This window comes from Lactuca saligna, chromosome 8 (assembly GCF_052625555.1).
Source record: "Lactuca saligna cultivar CGN05327 chromosome 8, ASM5262555v1, whole genome shotgun sequence".
NCBI lineage: Eukaryota > Viridiplantae > Streptophyta > Magnoliopsida > Asterales > Asteraceae > Lactuca > Lactuca saligna.
In genome coordinates this window covers 178,344,512-178,362,913 of record NC_136424.1, presented here as the reverse complement: position 1 = coordinate 178,362,913, position 18,402 = coordinate 178,344,512, and the positions used below count along the sequence as shown (strand labels likewise).

Sequence of the window (18,402 nt, the reverse complement as noted above, 5' to 3'; positions counted from 1 at the left end):
TTATTATTCCCACTGAGGATAAGAACCCAGTCCTTAGTCCTCCATAGGTACTTGATAATATTCTTTACCGCAGCCCAATGAGCCTTTCCAGGGTTTCCTTGATATCTGCTGACCATGCTCAAAGCAAAGGATACATCAAGACAAGTACAAGTCATAACATACATGATCGAGCCAACAGCGGAAGCATATAGTAATCGATTCATATCAAATATCTCAACCTCTATATTCGGACTCTAAGTCTTACTCAGCCTAGCATTGTGCTAGATTGGTAAGTCTCCTTTCTTGGAATTCTCCATGTTGAACTTCTTCAACACCTTATCCAAGTAGGTACTCCGACTAAGTCCAATTAGTCTTTTACTCCTGTCTCTCAGTATTCTAATCCCTAGGATATAGGTAGCTTCTCCAAGGTCCTTCATATCAAAACTCTTCTGAAGCCAAAATTTAACCTCCTACAAAATTGGGATATCATTTCCTATGAGTAGTATGTCATCCACATACACTACCAAAAACTAACTATACTCCCACTATCCCTAACATATACACAAGACTCATCCTCGCTCCTCGAAAAGCCAAACTCTTTGACTTTATCATTGAAGCAAAGATATTGTCAGTGAGATGCTTGTTTCAATCCATAAAGGGATTTCTCAAGCTTACACACTCTATTAGGTTACTTTACATCGACAAATCCCTCTGGTTGATTCATGTAAACATCCTTAGCCAACTTTCCATTAAGGAAAGCGGTTTTGACATCCATTTTCCATATTTCTTAATCATGAAATGCAACTATGGCTAGCATAATCCTAATAGACTTAATCTTCGCTACTGGTGAGAAGGTCTCATCATAGTCAACTCCTAAAGTTTGAGGAAAGCCCTTCGCCACCATTCGCGCTTTTTAAGTGTGAACCTTCCCATCCATGTCGGTCTTCTTCTTAAAGATCCATTTGCACCAAACTGTCTTACGACCTGGTACATTGTCAACCAAGTTCCAAACTTGATTGGCATATAGGTACTGAATCTTGCTGTCCATAGCCTCCTTCCATTTAGTACTCTCGGGGCCTGCCATGGCTTCCTTGTAATTATTAGGTTCATCCAAATGTATCAGTGTACTGTTACTGATAAATGTATCACCTTCATTAGTGATGTGATAACCATCATAAAAATTAGGTGTATTCCTAACTCTAATGGAACACCTTGGAGGTACGGATTCATCTATTGGCTCAACAGGAGTTTCCTCCTCAAGTTGGTCACTAATGTTTGAAGTTCCTTCACTGCTTGACTCTTGAATCTCTTTAAGTTCAAGTTGCCTACCACCGTCTCCTTGGTTTATAAATTTTTTCTCATGAAAGACTCCTCTCCTTGCCATAAAGACCACATTCTCATTGGGTCTGTAGAAGAGGTATCCAAAGGAATTCTGTGTGTAGCCGATGAAAATACACGTCTCACTTCGAGGTTCGAGCTTGTCGTGAGACTCGCACCTCACGATAGCCTCGCAACCCCAAATCTTGATGTGGTCTAGATTGGGAACTTTCCCAGTCAACATATCATGAGGTATTCTGGAAACCTTTTTGGAAGGGACTAGATTAAGGATATGGGCGGCAGTCTCTAAGGCATACCCCCATAATGATATTTGTAAAGAAGATTGACTCATCATGGAATGAACCATGTCCAACAAGGTTTGATTGCGCCTCTCAGCCATACTATTCAACTGTGGTGACCTAGGAGGTGTCAATTGTGAGACAATCCCACATTCCTTAAGATAGTCAAGGAACTCAATACTAAGATACTTTCCTCCATGATCGAATCGGAGCATCTTGATGTTCCTGCCCAGTTGATTCACCACTTCCTGCTTAAACTCTTTGAACTTTTCAAAGGTTTCTGACTTGTGCTTGATTAAGTAGATGTATCCATATCTACTATAATCATCAGTAAAAGTCACATAGTAGCTATTAGAATCCCTAGTGGCGGTTTTGAAGGGTCCACACACATCTATGTGTATGAGGTCCGACAAACCTTCACCCCTCTCACAAGTACTAGTGAAGGGTGACTTTGTCATTTTTAAAAGTAAACAAGACTCGCAACTATCGTCTGATTTTTGGTCAAATAATTCCAAAACTCCATCCTTTTGGAGTTATCATATGCCCTTCTTGTTGACATGTCCAAGATGATAATGCCACAAGGATGCTTTATCCAAGGTAATCAAATAATCAATATGAAATACACAATTTCCTAAGTTATCTACAATCGACACAGTTTCATATACACCATCACAATGTAATGCTTTAAAATAAAACACATCATTATAAAAAGCATCAATAGCACCAATTTTATTATCGAATGAAAATGTGAATCCTTGCTTGTACAAACTATGAAGGGAAATAATATTTCTCGGCATTTCTGACGAATAACAACATTTATTCAAATCTAAAGTTAAACCATTATTAAGCATTAAAGAATAAACTCCAATCTTGGTCACATGTGATGCTTTCCTATTGCCCATGATTAAGTTGATCTTCTCGTGCTCCACTTCTTCACTACTTCTTAGGCCCTACAAATCTGTACAAATGTGAATACCACAACATGTATCAAGCACCAAAGAGTTAGTATGCAATGAGTTTTTAGACAATATGGTATAGATACCTATATGGGTGGGTTTAACTTTCCCATCCTTTACATCCTGCAAGTACTTAGGGTAGCTTCGCTTCCACTGCCCCTTTTCGTAGAAATAGAAGCATTGTGCTTCCTTTGGGTTTAAATAAGGAGGAATGGGACCTTGCTTTGTGTAACAACAGCAAAAATTAGGTCAAAATTTAAAATTTTATAAAACCATAATTAAGTATACTAAGTGGTAGATATTGTAACAAGGTTTTCATACATATAAAGAACACTAAAATCCGAGTTATAACGAAGAAGTTATGACCATTCTAAGTTTCCCGACAAAAACCGGCAATACGAAGTTACGTAAAAACGCAAAGTTTCAACAAAACACTTTTTGACCTTAGGTGTCTAAATGAAAGTCATAGATATCGTCAAACCGTAACCATACATGAAAAGAACGCTCAAGTCGGACATCATTTGAAGTCAATTGGGTTAATATTCGCAAATGGGAGTCATAAATGATGAAATTGTAGAAATTCTAAAGAGATAAATGCGAAGGTGATAAATGCGAAGGTGATAAATGCGAAAGTGATAAATGCGAAGGGATGCGAAGGGTGTAAGAATGAAGATGCGAAGTATTTCACAGTAGAATGCGAATTGGGGAAGAAAACAGAAGATTTCAAATATTGTCCCTGAAGTTTCGCATTTTTGGAAATCAATACTCAACTTCGCAAATGGGAGTCATAAATGATGAAATTGTAGAAATTCTAAAGAGATAAATGCGAAGTGATAAATGCGAAGGTGATAAATGCGAAAGTGATAAATGCGAAGGGATGCGAAGGGTGTAAGAATGAAGATGCGAAGTATTTCACAGTAGAATGCGAATTGGGGAAGAAAACATAAGATTTCAAATATTGTCCCTGAAGTTTCGCATTTTTGGAAATCAATACTCAACTTCGCAAATGGGAGTCATAAATGATGAAATTGTAGAAATTCTAAAGAGATAAATGCGAAGGTGATAAATGCGAAGGTGATAAATGCGAAGGGATGCGAAGGGTGTAAGAATGAAAATGCGAAGTGCACGAACCCAGGGACACGTCCCATCCGACCCGCGTGCCAGCGACACGTCCCATCCGACCCGCGTGCCAGCGACACGTCCCATCCGACCCGCGAACCCAGGAACCCGTCCCATCAGACTCGCGTACCAAGGCTGACCAGCCTCCCTATAAAAGGGCATGCGAAGGCTTCCGAAAAGGGGGCTCATTCTCTCTCATTTTTCTTGCGTATTTCCTCATTTTCCGTGCTCGTACTACCACGAAGCCCTGGTCACTTCGTGCAAGATCTGAAGGTCGATTTTCTCCCGAGAAATCCCGAGATTTCCGAGGAAAAATCCATTTCCCGAGACGAAACTCTACCGTTTTTCCATCTCGCTATCTTCAAGTTGTCAAGTGAGTTCATACCCCTTTTTAACACACTTTAAATACATCTTTAAATACTTTTACAACTCTTTTAGGGGGGGAATACAAGTAAACATACGGTTATTATCGTGCATTAGACTTATACGAGGAGTATAATGATCTTCGTTGTTAAAACATTTTATACATTCTAAAAACTTATGATTTCGGTTTATCAAATCATTGTGTGAAAGGTTAAACTTTGCATACAAAACTATCATGTTAATATATACTAAATTGAGAATCCATGAGACGCGCACATCTTCCAACTTTACTTTTCTTTATTAGAAAGTACTGCAGTAAGGCCTGTTTATAACCAGAATCTCCCGCGACGAGAACGTGTCAAATGTGTATAGATCTATACGGGAAGTCATGATCCCGCACCCTGACTGTTAGCTACAGTCCGTCTTTTGGGGTGACAGTTGTCATAGCAATGCGACGCCTGAAGAACGTCGTTACAGGCATATTATGTTTAGTATGGTTATAAAAACTCATCGGATATACAATTATTATGATATTAAGTTATGATGAACGAGTGGTTATTAAAACTATTCTTCATCCAACCGGTTCGATCTTCACGTAGTTTTATTATATATAAAACTATGACACATTTACGAGAAACGTGGTTTCTTACAATTTTCGGTCTTAGAGACTGGTATTATGTGCGAGGAAAAATAAAAGTGTTTCCTGCATACAAACAAAATAGGAAAAGAAGGGATTTTTCCGGTGCAATCATTTACAACTTATAAACATATATGGGATTTTCTGGAACTAATGCATTCATTTTCAACACCACAAATCACAACTCTTTACATGTTGAAGCACTACGTTTACTGGAAAACATACACCTATTTTGGAATGGCATCCAATTTTTCTAAACAACTTATGGACTCACCAACTTAATTGTTGACACTTTTTCTTTGAAATAACTTGTATTCTCAGGAAATCGCTAAGCAGGTTGGGATTCAACTTTTGGGATTAACGCGCTGGCATTAATTACTTCATTCTAATTGAAGTTTATGTACCTTTATTTTTAACATGTAATGAATACAACTATGTAAACATTTAGCAACTTATTATATATGGTGGTGTGTACTTTCCTTTCTATGAACTGTTATGATATTGAACATGACGTCCTTCGCCCCCGAACGTTTCCGCCGTTCTGGTTTGGGGGTGTGACAGATTGGTATCAGAGCATTGTTTATAGTGAATTAAGTATATCAACCCATAAAAGATATACTAACTATAAATACATAAGGGATTAAAAATACTCTGACCAAGAGTCTATACTTTAAATAGTAAAATATTTAAGTAGGTATACGTGCTGCATTCATACTAAAATCAGTGTCACTAGGACAATACAAAAGAATTACGATTGTTGGACAACACAAGTGGGCTTAGAGACATATGGTCAAAACTGGGAAGATATAGCCTGATCGCCTATATTATCCGAGAGTTGACTAGCATGTGCCTAAGTTTAAGTGTGTGGTTGCAACAATGCTAAAACCTTACCAACCCTACCACAAAGAGAACAATAGAACCTAACAATAAATTTAAAAATACTATAGGTGTATTTTGGTGTTACTATGATTACTTTATACTTGAGAATTAAAACGGGATCTTCATTACTAAATTGATAGTTGCTAAGTGGATACACTAAGGCTGCATGTAATTAGGATGTTATAGACTTAGAATCTATGATAATTTTGCCTTACCCCTATTCTGTGTGAATTTGGAATTAAGGTTACTTATTCGAAGGTCTATCATATTTAGATTACACATAGCTGGTATGCACTTCACAAATAGCGATGTAACTGATGAAGGTTTTCTACATAATTATCTAGATAGTTCGTCTAATAATTTTCCACTTACCCTAAATTCTCGCATAGAAATCACAGTTGGACTCCATCCCCTTGACAACCAGTATCTTTCGAATGAAGTTATAGCTGGTTGGTTTGGAGAAGAACCATAGAACGATCATCCTATGGGATGACCACCGTGATGAAGGCTTTTCTTACGATGCTAAATCCGAACTAGAGTTTGAGAACCTACCCCGAGCAGCTCCCTTTCCAATTCCTAACCCTCGTCCGACTCTTCATGGCCCGACGCCTGATTCGGTGGAATGCTTGGAACCATAGAGCCAAGGACAAGATCAGCCTATGCTATTTAATGGCGACCGAAGTTTTTACGACTTGAGCAATGAGGACTTAGCAGATATAGTCTTGCCAATCTTGGTCCGCAGAGTGGCCCAAAATGAGATTCAAGGCAGGTCAGCCCAACATCAGATTGCCGAAGTTGTCACCGATGCGAGGATGCATACCCTCCACACCATTCATCTAGAAGATGCCCACGAGAGATCAGAGAGAAACCATGAAATCCTGTTGCAAACACTAGCTGGATCACGAGCCGAAGGCTAAGAGCTCCAAGTACGCCAGATGGTGTGCGAAAGACACCTACTTGACATGGAACGTCAATTGGTTGAACTAAGAGTTCACCAGAGGGATGACCGTCGCCGTAGTGGACGCTTTACTTTATTTCCCTTATAAAAAGAAATCGTGTTCTTCTGTTTATGCCCGATGTGGCATTTTCTATGAAATTATCTTGTTCCGTAAGTACTTTAGCTAGGTCTTTATGCTGTCAGGAACTATCTTCTATGGATATGATGTAAGACCTTTACAAGGTCATTTTCCCGAATCTTTAACATCGTGAATATCAAAAATATTGACAGCCGGCTAACTTTTGGCATCATTCCTCATACAAGTACTTTTATCTTACTTTCATTGGAGTCTATCTGAATCATACTTTAGTCAAGTCATTGGACTAAGGTAATTTATTTCAAGAGACACTTCCAAGTCTCTTTCAGTGGTTGGATCTCGTTATTCACCAACCCACGATACCTCAACTTGTACAACAAACGTCTTGAGAACATTCTACGAACTTACCTCTATTCATTACTAGGACTGCATCATAGGGATGTAGGTCAAACCTTCGCGAACATACTCTCATTCTGTACTAGGACTGCATCATAGAGATGTAGGTCAAACTTTTGAGAACATCGTGGTACTCTTAACATGAACAATCTAAGTACATCAGGGTCAACCAGAATCGCTTACAAATCTTTACCCTTTTATGTTACAGAATCATGTCGCCAAAGAAAAACGAACAACCCATCAACCAAGCACCAACCCTCCAGATCGATGCAACTACCGTTCAAGCTGCAGTCTCGGCTGCTGTGTCAGCTTTTCTGACCCACCTTCATGCTAACAATGCGAATGGTAGCGGGATTAGTAACAACAGTTCCAATCCAAGTAACAATCAAGTACCACAGCGAACGACAAGCTACCATGACACCCCAATTTCCAAGACAAAGAGAAACAAACGAAAGTTTTGGGATAGGATGAAGGACAAATCGCGTAAAGGGACGAACAAGAAACAACCACGAGTAACGACCTCCACAACTACGGTATCTATACCTCCTACTACCGTCCCTTCAGAAACACCAGTTGTCCCTAACCCAGCCCGAAAATATGCTGGAAACCTCCCAAATTGCATCAAATGTAATTATCACCACTTTGGACCTTGTCGGGGGAAGCAGTGCTCAAACTGCAACAAAAAGAGGCACACCAAACGTTACCGCAAGAGTCTATCAAAACCGATCAACAACCCGCCCAACGCCGATGGAAATCCGACTTGCCATCACTGTGGTGAGTATGGGCACTATAAAAGAGATTGCTCGAAAAAGGAAAGAACCTACGTTCCCATAACTCCTACCCGACGTTTCACTTCCACCACCAATATGGGTACTGTCCATATATGTCACCAATGCGGTGAAATTGGACACCTCCAGAAGGATTGCCCGATAACGCAGAACTCTGGCGCAGACGGGAAGATTCTCAGAATCACAGCTGCAGGAGAGCCTGCTCAAGAACCACGTTAATATAATTAAGGTGTTTCGTTGTAACAGACGTATAAACTATCTAGGACTAGTGCAACTAGAGTCTTACCTTTTGCGAGATCCTGTCAGTAAATGAATTCTCGTGCTGCGTATACTTGTCTTTTGTAGTATATCTTATTCGCAGCAATAGTCTAGTGGTAAACCTAAAGTACTGTAACTCTGTTCGTGGTTGCACGGTTGTGTTTTGTCTGTAAACGTCTTATGTTTAATTCTAATGTCTATAAAGTTTTTGTATGATTCCGACATTATCATACAATCAGATTCCATTTGATCGACGCGAAAACAACTTCACACGTACGTCCCTATCTTCTAGATCACTTTTCCAGGAGTACCTCTTAGTTATTGTTTCTCATCCTTTCCGAAGAAAAATTCAACAAACCGCCCCGAAGTACCACTCGTACAACACGTCAAGTTCAATCCAAAGACCCATACGGTTGATCTATTGTTGAAGAATGTATACATAAGGGTAGTATATAATCAAGGTTCTACAGGTTTAGAATTGATGATTCCACTCTAACTTCTTTTCCTCGTTGGGATGTGAGCTTAAAGAAGAATCATTTATTCGACTACCTTTTCAATCTTAATTATATACGACTCGTATACGCAAAACTGAAATTGATGAACCAGGTATGAGTTCTAAGATGAACTTCAAGATGGAGACTACTTAAGAAGACTACGAGTGATCATGCTGCCATGCGAGTAAACTTAGAAGCCCAATGCGTATCCTTTCTGTCGATTGGGACAAGAAAGTCAGATAGAACAAAAGTACCTACCATTTTTCCTTAGGTCATGAGCAATCATACTTTAGTTTAGATCTTCACGTCACCTAATCAACCACAAGGTTTTGACTTCATAATCAGTACGAATTGGTTTTGTTCTTATACAAGAGGAAAGGTCACTACCTATACCTCAAAACAACTTAAGACACAGGGAGCTAACTATACAACACATGATCTTGAGTCAGGAGCAATGATAATCGCTCTGAAGATCTGGAGGCACTACTTGTAGGGTACAAGGTGTATTAATTTCACAGTCCACAAAACACCCAACATATCATTTAGAAATACCACGCTTACAACAAGTCAAATCCAAGCTCAAAAACTAGCAGTGAATCCAACCATGAATTTCAAAACATAGCTGCCCTAATTCATCGAGTGAATATGCTAACAGTTAGAAGAACATAAGTAAATAAAACCAAAACCGCACGATCCCGATCGGTCGAAGTGATAGGTGGAGTAATGAAAGTCCGCTGAAATACACACATTAGGATCTAGATTCATAAAGGAACAAGAGGAACAAATGGACCATAAGCACTCACGCCTGCCTGCAAAAATTGGAGTCCCAGTCAAAATGCGAATTTCGGGACGAAATTCTCTCTAACGAGGGGATAATGTAACAACAGCAAAAATTAGGTCAAAATTTAAAATTTTATAAAACCATAATTAAGTATACTAAGTGGTAGATATTGTAACAAGGTTTTCATACATATAAAGAACACTAAAATCCGAGTTATAACGAAGAAGTTATGACCATTCTAAGTTTCCCGACAAAAACCGGCAATACGAAGTTACGTAAAAACGCAAAGTTTCAACAAAACACTTTTTGACCTTAGGTGTCTAAATGAAAGTCATAGATATCGTCAAACCGTAACCATACATGAAAAGAACGCTCAAGTCGGACATCATTTGAAGTCAATTGGGTTAATATTCGCAAATGGGAGTCATAAATGATGAAATTGTAGAAATTCTAAAGAGATAAATGCGAAGGTGATAAATGCGAAGGTGATAAATGCGAAAGTGATAAATGCGAAGGGATGCGAAGGGTGTAAGAATGAAGATGCGAAGTATTTCACAGTAGAATGCGAATTGGGGAAGAAAACAGAAGATTTCAAATATTGTCCCTGAAGTTTCGCATTTTTGGAAATCAATACTCAACTTCGCAAATGGGAGTCATAAATGATGAAATTGTAGAAATTCTAAAGAGATAAATGCGAAGTGATAAATGCGAAGGTGATAAATGCGAAAGTGATAAATGCGAAGGGATGCGAAGGGTGTAAGAATGAAGATGCGAAGTATTTCACAGTAGAATGCGAATTGGGGAAGAAAACATAAGATTTCAAATATTGTCCCTGAAGTTTCGCATTTTTGGAAATCAATACTCAACTTCGCAAATGGGAGTCATAAATGATGAAATTGTAGAAATTCTAAAGAGATAAATGCGAAGGTGATAAATGCGAAGGTGATAAATGCGAAGGGATGCGAAGGGTGTAAGAATGAAAATGCGAAGTGCACGAACCCAGGGACACGTCCCATCCGACCCGCGTGCCAGCGACACGTCCCATCCGACCCGCGTGCCAGCGACACGTCCCATCCGACCCGCGAACCCAGGAACCCGTCCCATCAGACTCGCGTACCAAGGCTGACCAGCCTCCCTATAAAAGGGCATGCGAAGGCTTCCGAAAAGGGGGCTCATTCTCTCTCATTTTTCTTGCGTATTTCCTCATTTTCCGTGCTCGTACTACCACGAAGCCCTGGTCACTTCGTGCAAGATCTGAAGGTCGATTTTCTCCCGAGAAATCCCGAGATTTCCGAGGAAAAATCCATTTCCCGAGACGAAACTCTACCGTTTTTCCATCTCGCTATCTTCAAGTTGTCAAGTGAGTTCATACCCCTTTTTAACACACTTTAAATACATCTTTAAATACTTTTACAACTCTTTTAGGGGGGGAATACAAGTAAACATACGGTTATTATCGTGCATTAGACTTATACGAGGAGTATAATGATCTTCGTTGTTAAAACATTTTATACATTCTAAAAACTTATGATTTCGGTTTATCAAATCATTGTGTGAAAGGTTAAACTTTGCATACAAAACTATCATGTTAATATATACTAAATTGAGAATCCATGAGACGCGCACATCTTCCAACTTTACTTTTCTTTATTAGAAAGTACTGCAGTAAGGCCTGTTTATAACCAGAATCTCCCGCGACGAGAACGTGTCAAATGTGTATAGATCTATACGGGAAGTCATGATCCCGCACCCTGACTGTTAGCTACAGTCCGTCTTTTGGGGTGACAGTTGTCATAGCAATGCGACGCCTGAAGAACGTCGTTACAGGCATATTATGTTTAGTATGGTTATAAAAACTCATCGGATATACAATTATTATGATATTAAGTTATGATGAACGAGTGGTTATTAAAACTATTCTTCATCCAACCGGTTCGATCTTCACGTAGTTTTATTATATATAAAACTATGACACATTTACGAGAAACGTGGTTTCTTACAATTTTCGGTCTTAGAGACTGGTATTATGTGCGAGGAAAAATAAAAGTGTTTCCTGCATACAAACAAAATAGGAAAAGAAGGGATTTTTCCGGTGCAATCATTTACAACTTATAAACATATATGGGATTTTCTGGAACTAATGCATTCATTTTCAACACCACAAATCACAACTCTTTACATGTTGAAGCACTACGTTTACTGGAAAACATACACCTATTTTGGAATGGCATCCAATTTTTCTAAACAACTTATGGACTCACCAACTTAATTGTTGACACTTTTTCTTTGAAATAACTTGTATTCTCAGGAAATCGCTAAGCAGGTTGGGATTCAACTTTTGGGATTAACGCGCTGGCATTAATTACTTCATTCTAATTGAAGTTTATGTACCTTTATTTTTAACATGTAATGAATACAACTATGTAAACATTTAGCAACTTATTATATATGGTGGTGTGTACTTTCCTTTCTATGAACTGTTATGATATTGAACATGACGTCCTCCGCCCCCGAACGTTTCCGCCGTTCTGGTTTGGGGGTGTGACACTTTGTCCCACTTGAAGAGGATCCATCAAGAGAATTTCCCTTAGTACCCTTCAAAGGGGTGTTCCTCTTCATCCCCTTTCCCTGCCCAATTGCCAGAACAAGGGCTGTTGTAGGAGTAGGAGTAGAAGTAACAACCGATTTACCTTTAAGGCCACTTTCACTGGTCCTTAAAAGTCCTTGAAGTTTGCTAAGTGTGAATTCCTCCTTGTTCATATGATAAGTCATATGAAACTAATCATAACTTGTTTGTAAGGAATGGAGAATGATATCAATCACCATGTCCTCATGGAAGTCCACATTAAGCTTCAGCAATCAGTCCACGAACCTTTTCATTTTCTGCAAGTGACCGATGATGGGTTCACTATCCTTCATCCCGGCTGTTATCATGGAGGAGATGATTTCATACCTCTCTTGACACGCACTCTAATGGTACCTTTCCATCAGATCCTGGTGTATCTCATAGGGGTAGAAATCTTCATAGGATTTTTGGAGTTCGGGTGTCATAGTAGCCAACATAATGCAGGACACTTTAGTGGCATCCCTCTCATATGCAACAAACTCCACAATCTCCTTAGGAGTAGCAGTGGACTCATTGATAACCTTAAGATCCTTGTCAAGGACATATTCCTTGTCCTCATATCGAGTAATCATTCTGATGTTCCGAATCCATTTATTGAAATTAGAACCATCAAAAATAACTTTCCCTCACAAGTTCATGAGGGAAACGGAGCCTGTAGGGTTTGAGCTAGCAATAGTTTTGGAAGACATCTGAAAGAAAGACAAGTTTTAATTCGATAAAGAGTCCTTAATAATTCACCCAAATGAAATATTAAGGCTAGGACCCTACAAAGTATTTTCATGACTTGGAATAGGGATGTTGTAATCCAAGCTATTAAAAATTTAAAGGTAGGTAAATGATGATTTACCAATTTCCACCATTATAAACAAAATAAATTATTAAGTTTCAATTAGATCTGAAACTCCTAGATCGTTTGAGATACATTGAATTTTCAATAGCATGTTTAAATCCCGATTGTGCCCTCTCAAGTTTGTGACTGGGATGCCGAGGATCACAAACAAGGTGTGAATAACCATGCAAATTGACTTGGTACCCTTAATTTTATCACCCAATCGATGTGTCGGTTAACCACATGCGCTCCACCAATTTATGATAAAACTTAAGTGACCCTTTGCCACTCTTACTAGTCCTTGTTAGTGTTCCGGTTAACCACACATGCTCCACTAACGACTTGGTAAGGTACAAAGGTGTGATTTCATGTGTTAGCGCCTATTTCACATTTTCCTCAAGTAACGACGATTAGGATTTATAAAGGTTTAGTTACTTTATAATTTCATTATACTTTTAATGAGGATTAAAGTGCTATCCTACCCATTCGGCTAACGACCCTTCACTAGTCAAGGAAGCGGTGGGTAAGAGTAGACACTCATTAAACTCACATTTTATAGGCCGTAACCTTATACCCCCTTATAGACCGGCTTCGTGAATGAGGCCAGTAATGGTAAGAATGACTTATTCATATAATATATATATATATATATATATATATATATATATATATATATATATATATATATATGATAATTAAACTTTTAATATTATAGAAGTCTAAGGGTCAAATTTTAAACTTTTAAAATTCTAAGGTTCAATTTGGAATTAAAGTATTTAAGTGTGAGACTTTACAAATTTCAAAACTTGAGGACAAGTTTTGAAAATATTCAAGACTTTTGAACTTCATAACTTATGAGTTAAAGGTTTATTAAAAGGAGAGACTTTTCATTTTATGTAACCTATGTGTTTATAAATAGAATTTAAAAGAGTGACTTTTGGTAATCCATAACTTGAGGACAAATTAAGGACTCCATTAAAACACATAATTGATCAAGAACTTATCATTAAACAATTCAGCAAAGAATTCCTATGATCTAGCAATAACTCATAAGAACATGAACATTCATATCAAAATTTCAATAATCATATTTACATATAAAGCATGGAATTTTGATATTGCCCATTGTAAATGGATTAGCATAACCATTACACCATCTAAAACAAGTTTTAAAACACCAAAATAGTTGAGGGTAATGGTTCTAGTCTATTTCAAGCAGCAAAACTCGAAAAACCACATTCAGAACCTCCTACTCCTCGAGTGCAAGAACCTGCTCGACGAGTAGGATGAATTAACTCATGGAATCATCGCGTCCCCCCATAGGTTCGGTGAGTTCACTCAACAGATAGCAGATTTTTGAGGTTTTTCAACAAGTTTGCATCAGGTATCAAGAAAACAAACCTAGCCTCTGATACCACTGTTGGGTTTTGAGAATTCTAACACTCCTATGGTGTACATGCAACCCTAGAAATCTTGGATCTATGTTATCTCTAAAATACATGCAAATTTGATTTCCAAGGTTTACAATCTAACTAGCATGTTATGGGGTACTTGTAATACAAAACTTTAAGTAGAATAACATACCTTTCTTTTGTAGTTGATTGCTTGGAGTTTTAGAGCCTAGCACCAATAGTGTGGATGCCTCAAGTGGTGTCACAAATCACCCAAAAAAACATGGAAATACTTGAGAGAATATGATGCTCACTAAAATCGGCCCACTCTTGTTTCTCACTCACTCTCTAGTACCAATTCTAAATCAAGGACCTCTTCATATAGTATGGAGGATTAGAGTTACCCCCTAATACCCATGAATCTTTATTTACCTAGGATCCATGGGTTAAAAGCTCCATGGACTATCCATGGACTTCCATATACTCTTAGACCATCCCAAATAAATTTTAGCCCAATCCATATATATGTAAGAGACCATATTTAATTAGCCTCTTTTGATCAATAAATTAATTCCAAAATCAATTATTGATCAACACTAATTAAATAATATGATTTCATATTAATATATTATAACTTATAATATATTAATAGATCATAAACATCTTATTCTCAAAAGTATATCCATACAAATTGCTAGATGAAGTGCAACCCAAATGGACCATGCCGGGTTGGGTCAAGTTCATACCAAATATAGTTACGGACTTAGACACCTTATCCAACATGGTCATCATCGACCTTCTTCTCCTCCCCCCCGGTCATCAGCAGTACATGATCCTGGCTGGTAATAGCAGGCTTGCCATTCAATTTGGCATGTGCCTTGCACCAACCGTCCACCTCCCAGGAACCTGCATTTTCAAGATCCTCCGCAAGACGGATCTTGGCCTCCTAAACGGCCACTGCAACACTGACCTTCACATCGGAAATCACTTCCTCCATTTCGTGTACATGTTTCTCCTCTCGCTCTTATCCTTCTCGTTGCTGAGCAACTCCACCCTCCTCAAAAAATCCTCATTGGCCGCCTTCCACATCTTCTACTATCCCTGAAGGGCTTGCTCAGCCCTCTCCGCCCGGATCCTTAGATCCGTGGAATCATGATCAGAGACCTATAACAAAGATGTAGTGAGTCAGCAAAAAAAAATGAAACATGAAACAAGAATGGAGTTAACACTTACTACTTGGGAGAAAGAGACCAACTTCCGGAGTGCTTCCTTAGCTCCAAGGCTCTCTAAAGATAAACAGGTGGACTCAGTATTTTTTCTTTTTCTAGGATCCTAGCGTCTTCATTGTCAAGTCAACATTTGATCTTTTAAGAGGAAGAGAAGACGAACTCTTCTCCTTCTTCACCACCAGCTGGTCCTCCGACATGGTTGTATCAAGATCAGCAAGAGTGAAGCGAGCACTGGAGCGTGTGGCTTTGGATCCTATATATATATATATATATATATATATATATATATATATATATATATATATATATATATATATATATAGATATATATATATATACATACATACATACATATATACATATATATATATATATATATATATATATATATATATATATATATATATAGAGGATCATTATGATATTCACCACAAAGAAGAAAAAGCCAAGGATCCTTACCTGTCGACATGACGTCAGTGGTAAAGGAGCTTTCCTGCGGGATGGTTTGATTGAATCGGAAGGATCTCTCAACTTTTGACAAAGCAAAGAACTTCTCAATTTTCTCTTCAGAATCCTCGGCAACGGGAACAAGCTCCTCGAATTTGAAAGCTACAAAGAAGCAAACAAAATAAGAAGATGTAAATTCCATGATAAATGGTGGGTCCAGATCAGACAACTGGTAGATGTGACTAGGTCATCGACTAGAGTACATGATAACACATGAATATTCTTGGTGGTTTAGTGAATTATATTGCTAGTATGGACTTATAACCTACAGACGTAGATAAAATAGGATACCATATTTATAAAATACTCTAAATATTGGTCATCGTAATATGACTTACACCGGCCAAGGACTCCTCTAGCTGTATAGGTAAACAGTTGTTCAGGCAATTCATCAGGTAATGTGATTCTTCCAGATGATCGTCGAATTAGGATTTGTGAGAATCAGGTGGGCATAGTAGATTGTCTTACATCATACAATATATATATATATATATATATATATATATATATCCATATTTTGTGGAAATAAGTATTGAAGGAATGTTATTATTATTTAATTTAATTTAAATATTTTTGGCTTGAAAACCCTACACATTTCCAGCTGTTTTCCAAACATGACTCACAAAATTTATTTGTGTTATATGTAGCAGAACTAAGGCTATTAGAAACTAATTAGGATGTTGACTGAAATAAGAGATGAGCATGTAATGGTATTTCAGGACCCTTTTAGTATTTATGATGTAAATTATGTTCGGATATTGAGCGTGACATCATTGGTATTTTAATAAAATGAAATAACTTTCGCTATCTCAAAATCTTTTAAATAAACTGGGATTTCCCGCAACATAATAACTTAAATCGTAAAGAAAAGGTTTTAATCGGTTCTGAAATTTTGGGGATACCGCAACAACCTGTTTTCTAGTAGGGACTTACCTAGAAGGACGTATATAAATGTTAACTAATTGGGAAACGAATACTTGAAGTTAAACCATTTAATGGTATGAGTGGTTCATACAAACCTGTGATCCTGTTAGCTTGTTGAATCACACATATTCTTAAAGAAGGTGGATTCATGTCGACATGTCTAAGCTCCACCTCATTCTACTCCACCTTCAACTCACTTTTTCAAGGTGTGAGGCCAAACAACTTGAATGCGAAACAACAAGAAATAGGGAGAAAGAAGAAGAAAATATGGGAAAAGTATGGGTGAGTGGGGTGAGTGACTTAAAGAAATACCAAGTTGGTGTGTCGAGTTTAACATGTGGAGCTTGACGAGTGTGTATGTTGATCCATGTATTGGTGTCGAGGGGTTGTGCCAAGCCATTCCCTCTCGGATGCGAAGAGCTCATGAAAGACGACACTGTCAACTTTTACACTAACATCCACAAAGTAAGCACCATGGGCCATCACACGCTTTAAGTTATAAATCTATATATCGATGGAATTAATCCTTGTTTGTGGTGATTATGATGGAATCATTCATGATTACACCAACAAGCAAGTCGAACGTTAACATTTCAATACAAACTTACATCCAAACCTTTCTTTCATGTTTTATTAATTACATGTCACTTTCATTAATAATTGAGAAATGACTACAATAGTCCTCGTTTTAATTACTAGTTTCAGGTAAACCATTAATATACTTAACAAATGATATACATAACAAATATTAATTATAAAAAATAATATCATAATTAAATATAAAATGTGTTAATAATAGAAATATGTCTCATTGAAAAAATTAAATTTAATACGTATGGAAAAACTCTTTATAACTAATATATTTCACATTAAATTATATATATATATATATATATATATATATATATATATATATATATATATATATATATATATATATACAATTGTGAAAAAAAAAAGGTTGAGAATGAGGGAATCATTCTCAGCCAATTATTTTTTTTTGCTGCAAAAGGCTCCAACGTACCGGCGGAAATGGAAAACGAATGCACATGTGTTTTCCAACATAACATATTTCCTTAAATTATACTAATCATTAGCTTAATATATACAAAAACATAGTTTTTTTCGTTTTTTTTTTAATTTTTATAAGCTATTTTTTATCAAAAAAATGATTTTAAATATACCAAAATTCATGATTTTTTATTCTCTACAAATAGACATCTATATTGATATAGTTTTAAGATAAAATAAAAAGTTTAATTTTTTTTTTTTATATATTTTCAGCTATCGTTATTCATAAATGAATAACAATGCATCAAGTTTTATTACAGTACATTCGTTATTTACTTATGAATAAAGTATGATTTTTTTTTTAAATTTAAGTATCATTCATATATGAATATATCATATAATAAACATAATATATTCATATTTTAATATTGGACGATGAATTCACTTGTGAATATTAACATAGTATATTCACTTGTAAATATTAGATGGTATATTCACTTGTGAGTATTAAATGATATTTCATATGTGAATATTACATAGTATTAAATGGTATATCACATGTGAATATTACAGAGTATATTCACT

At 37.1% G+C, this 18,402-nt stretch overlaps 2 long non-coding RNA genes across 2 annotated transcripts; both read left to right on the top strand.

The window, feature by feature from the left end:
• Nucleotides 1-3,769: 3,769 nt before the first annotated feature.
• On the top strand, nucleotides 3,770-5,154 carry LOC145012737 (uncharacterized). Its single transcript, XR_013664653.1, has 2 exons — nucleotides 3,770-4,043; nucleotides 4,992-5,154. It is a non-coding gene; the product is annotated as an uncharacterized LOC145012737 (long non-coding RNA).
• Nucleotides 5,155-10,386: 5,232 nt separating this feature from the next.
• On the top strand, nucleotides 10,387-11,771 carry LOC145012738 (uncharacterized). The gene is made up of 2 exons (XR_013664654.1): nucleotides 10,387-10,660; nucleotides 11,609-11,771. It is a non-coding gene; the product is annotated as an uncharacterized LOC145012738 (long non-coding RNA).
• Nucleotides 11,772-18,402: the final 6,631 nt, after the last annotated feature.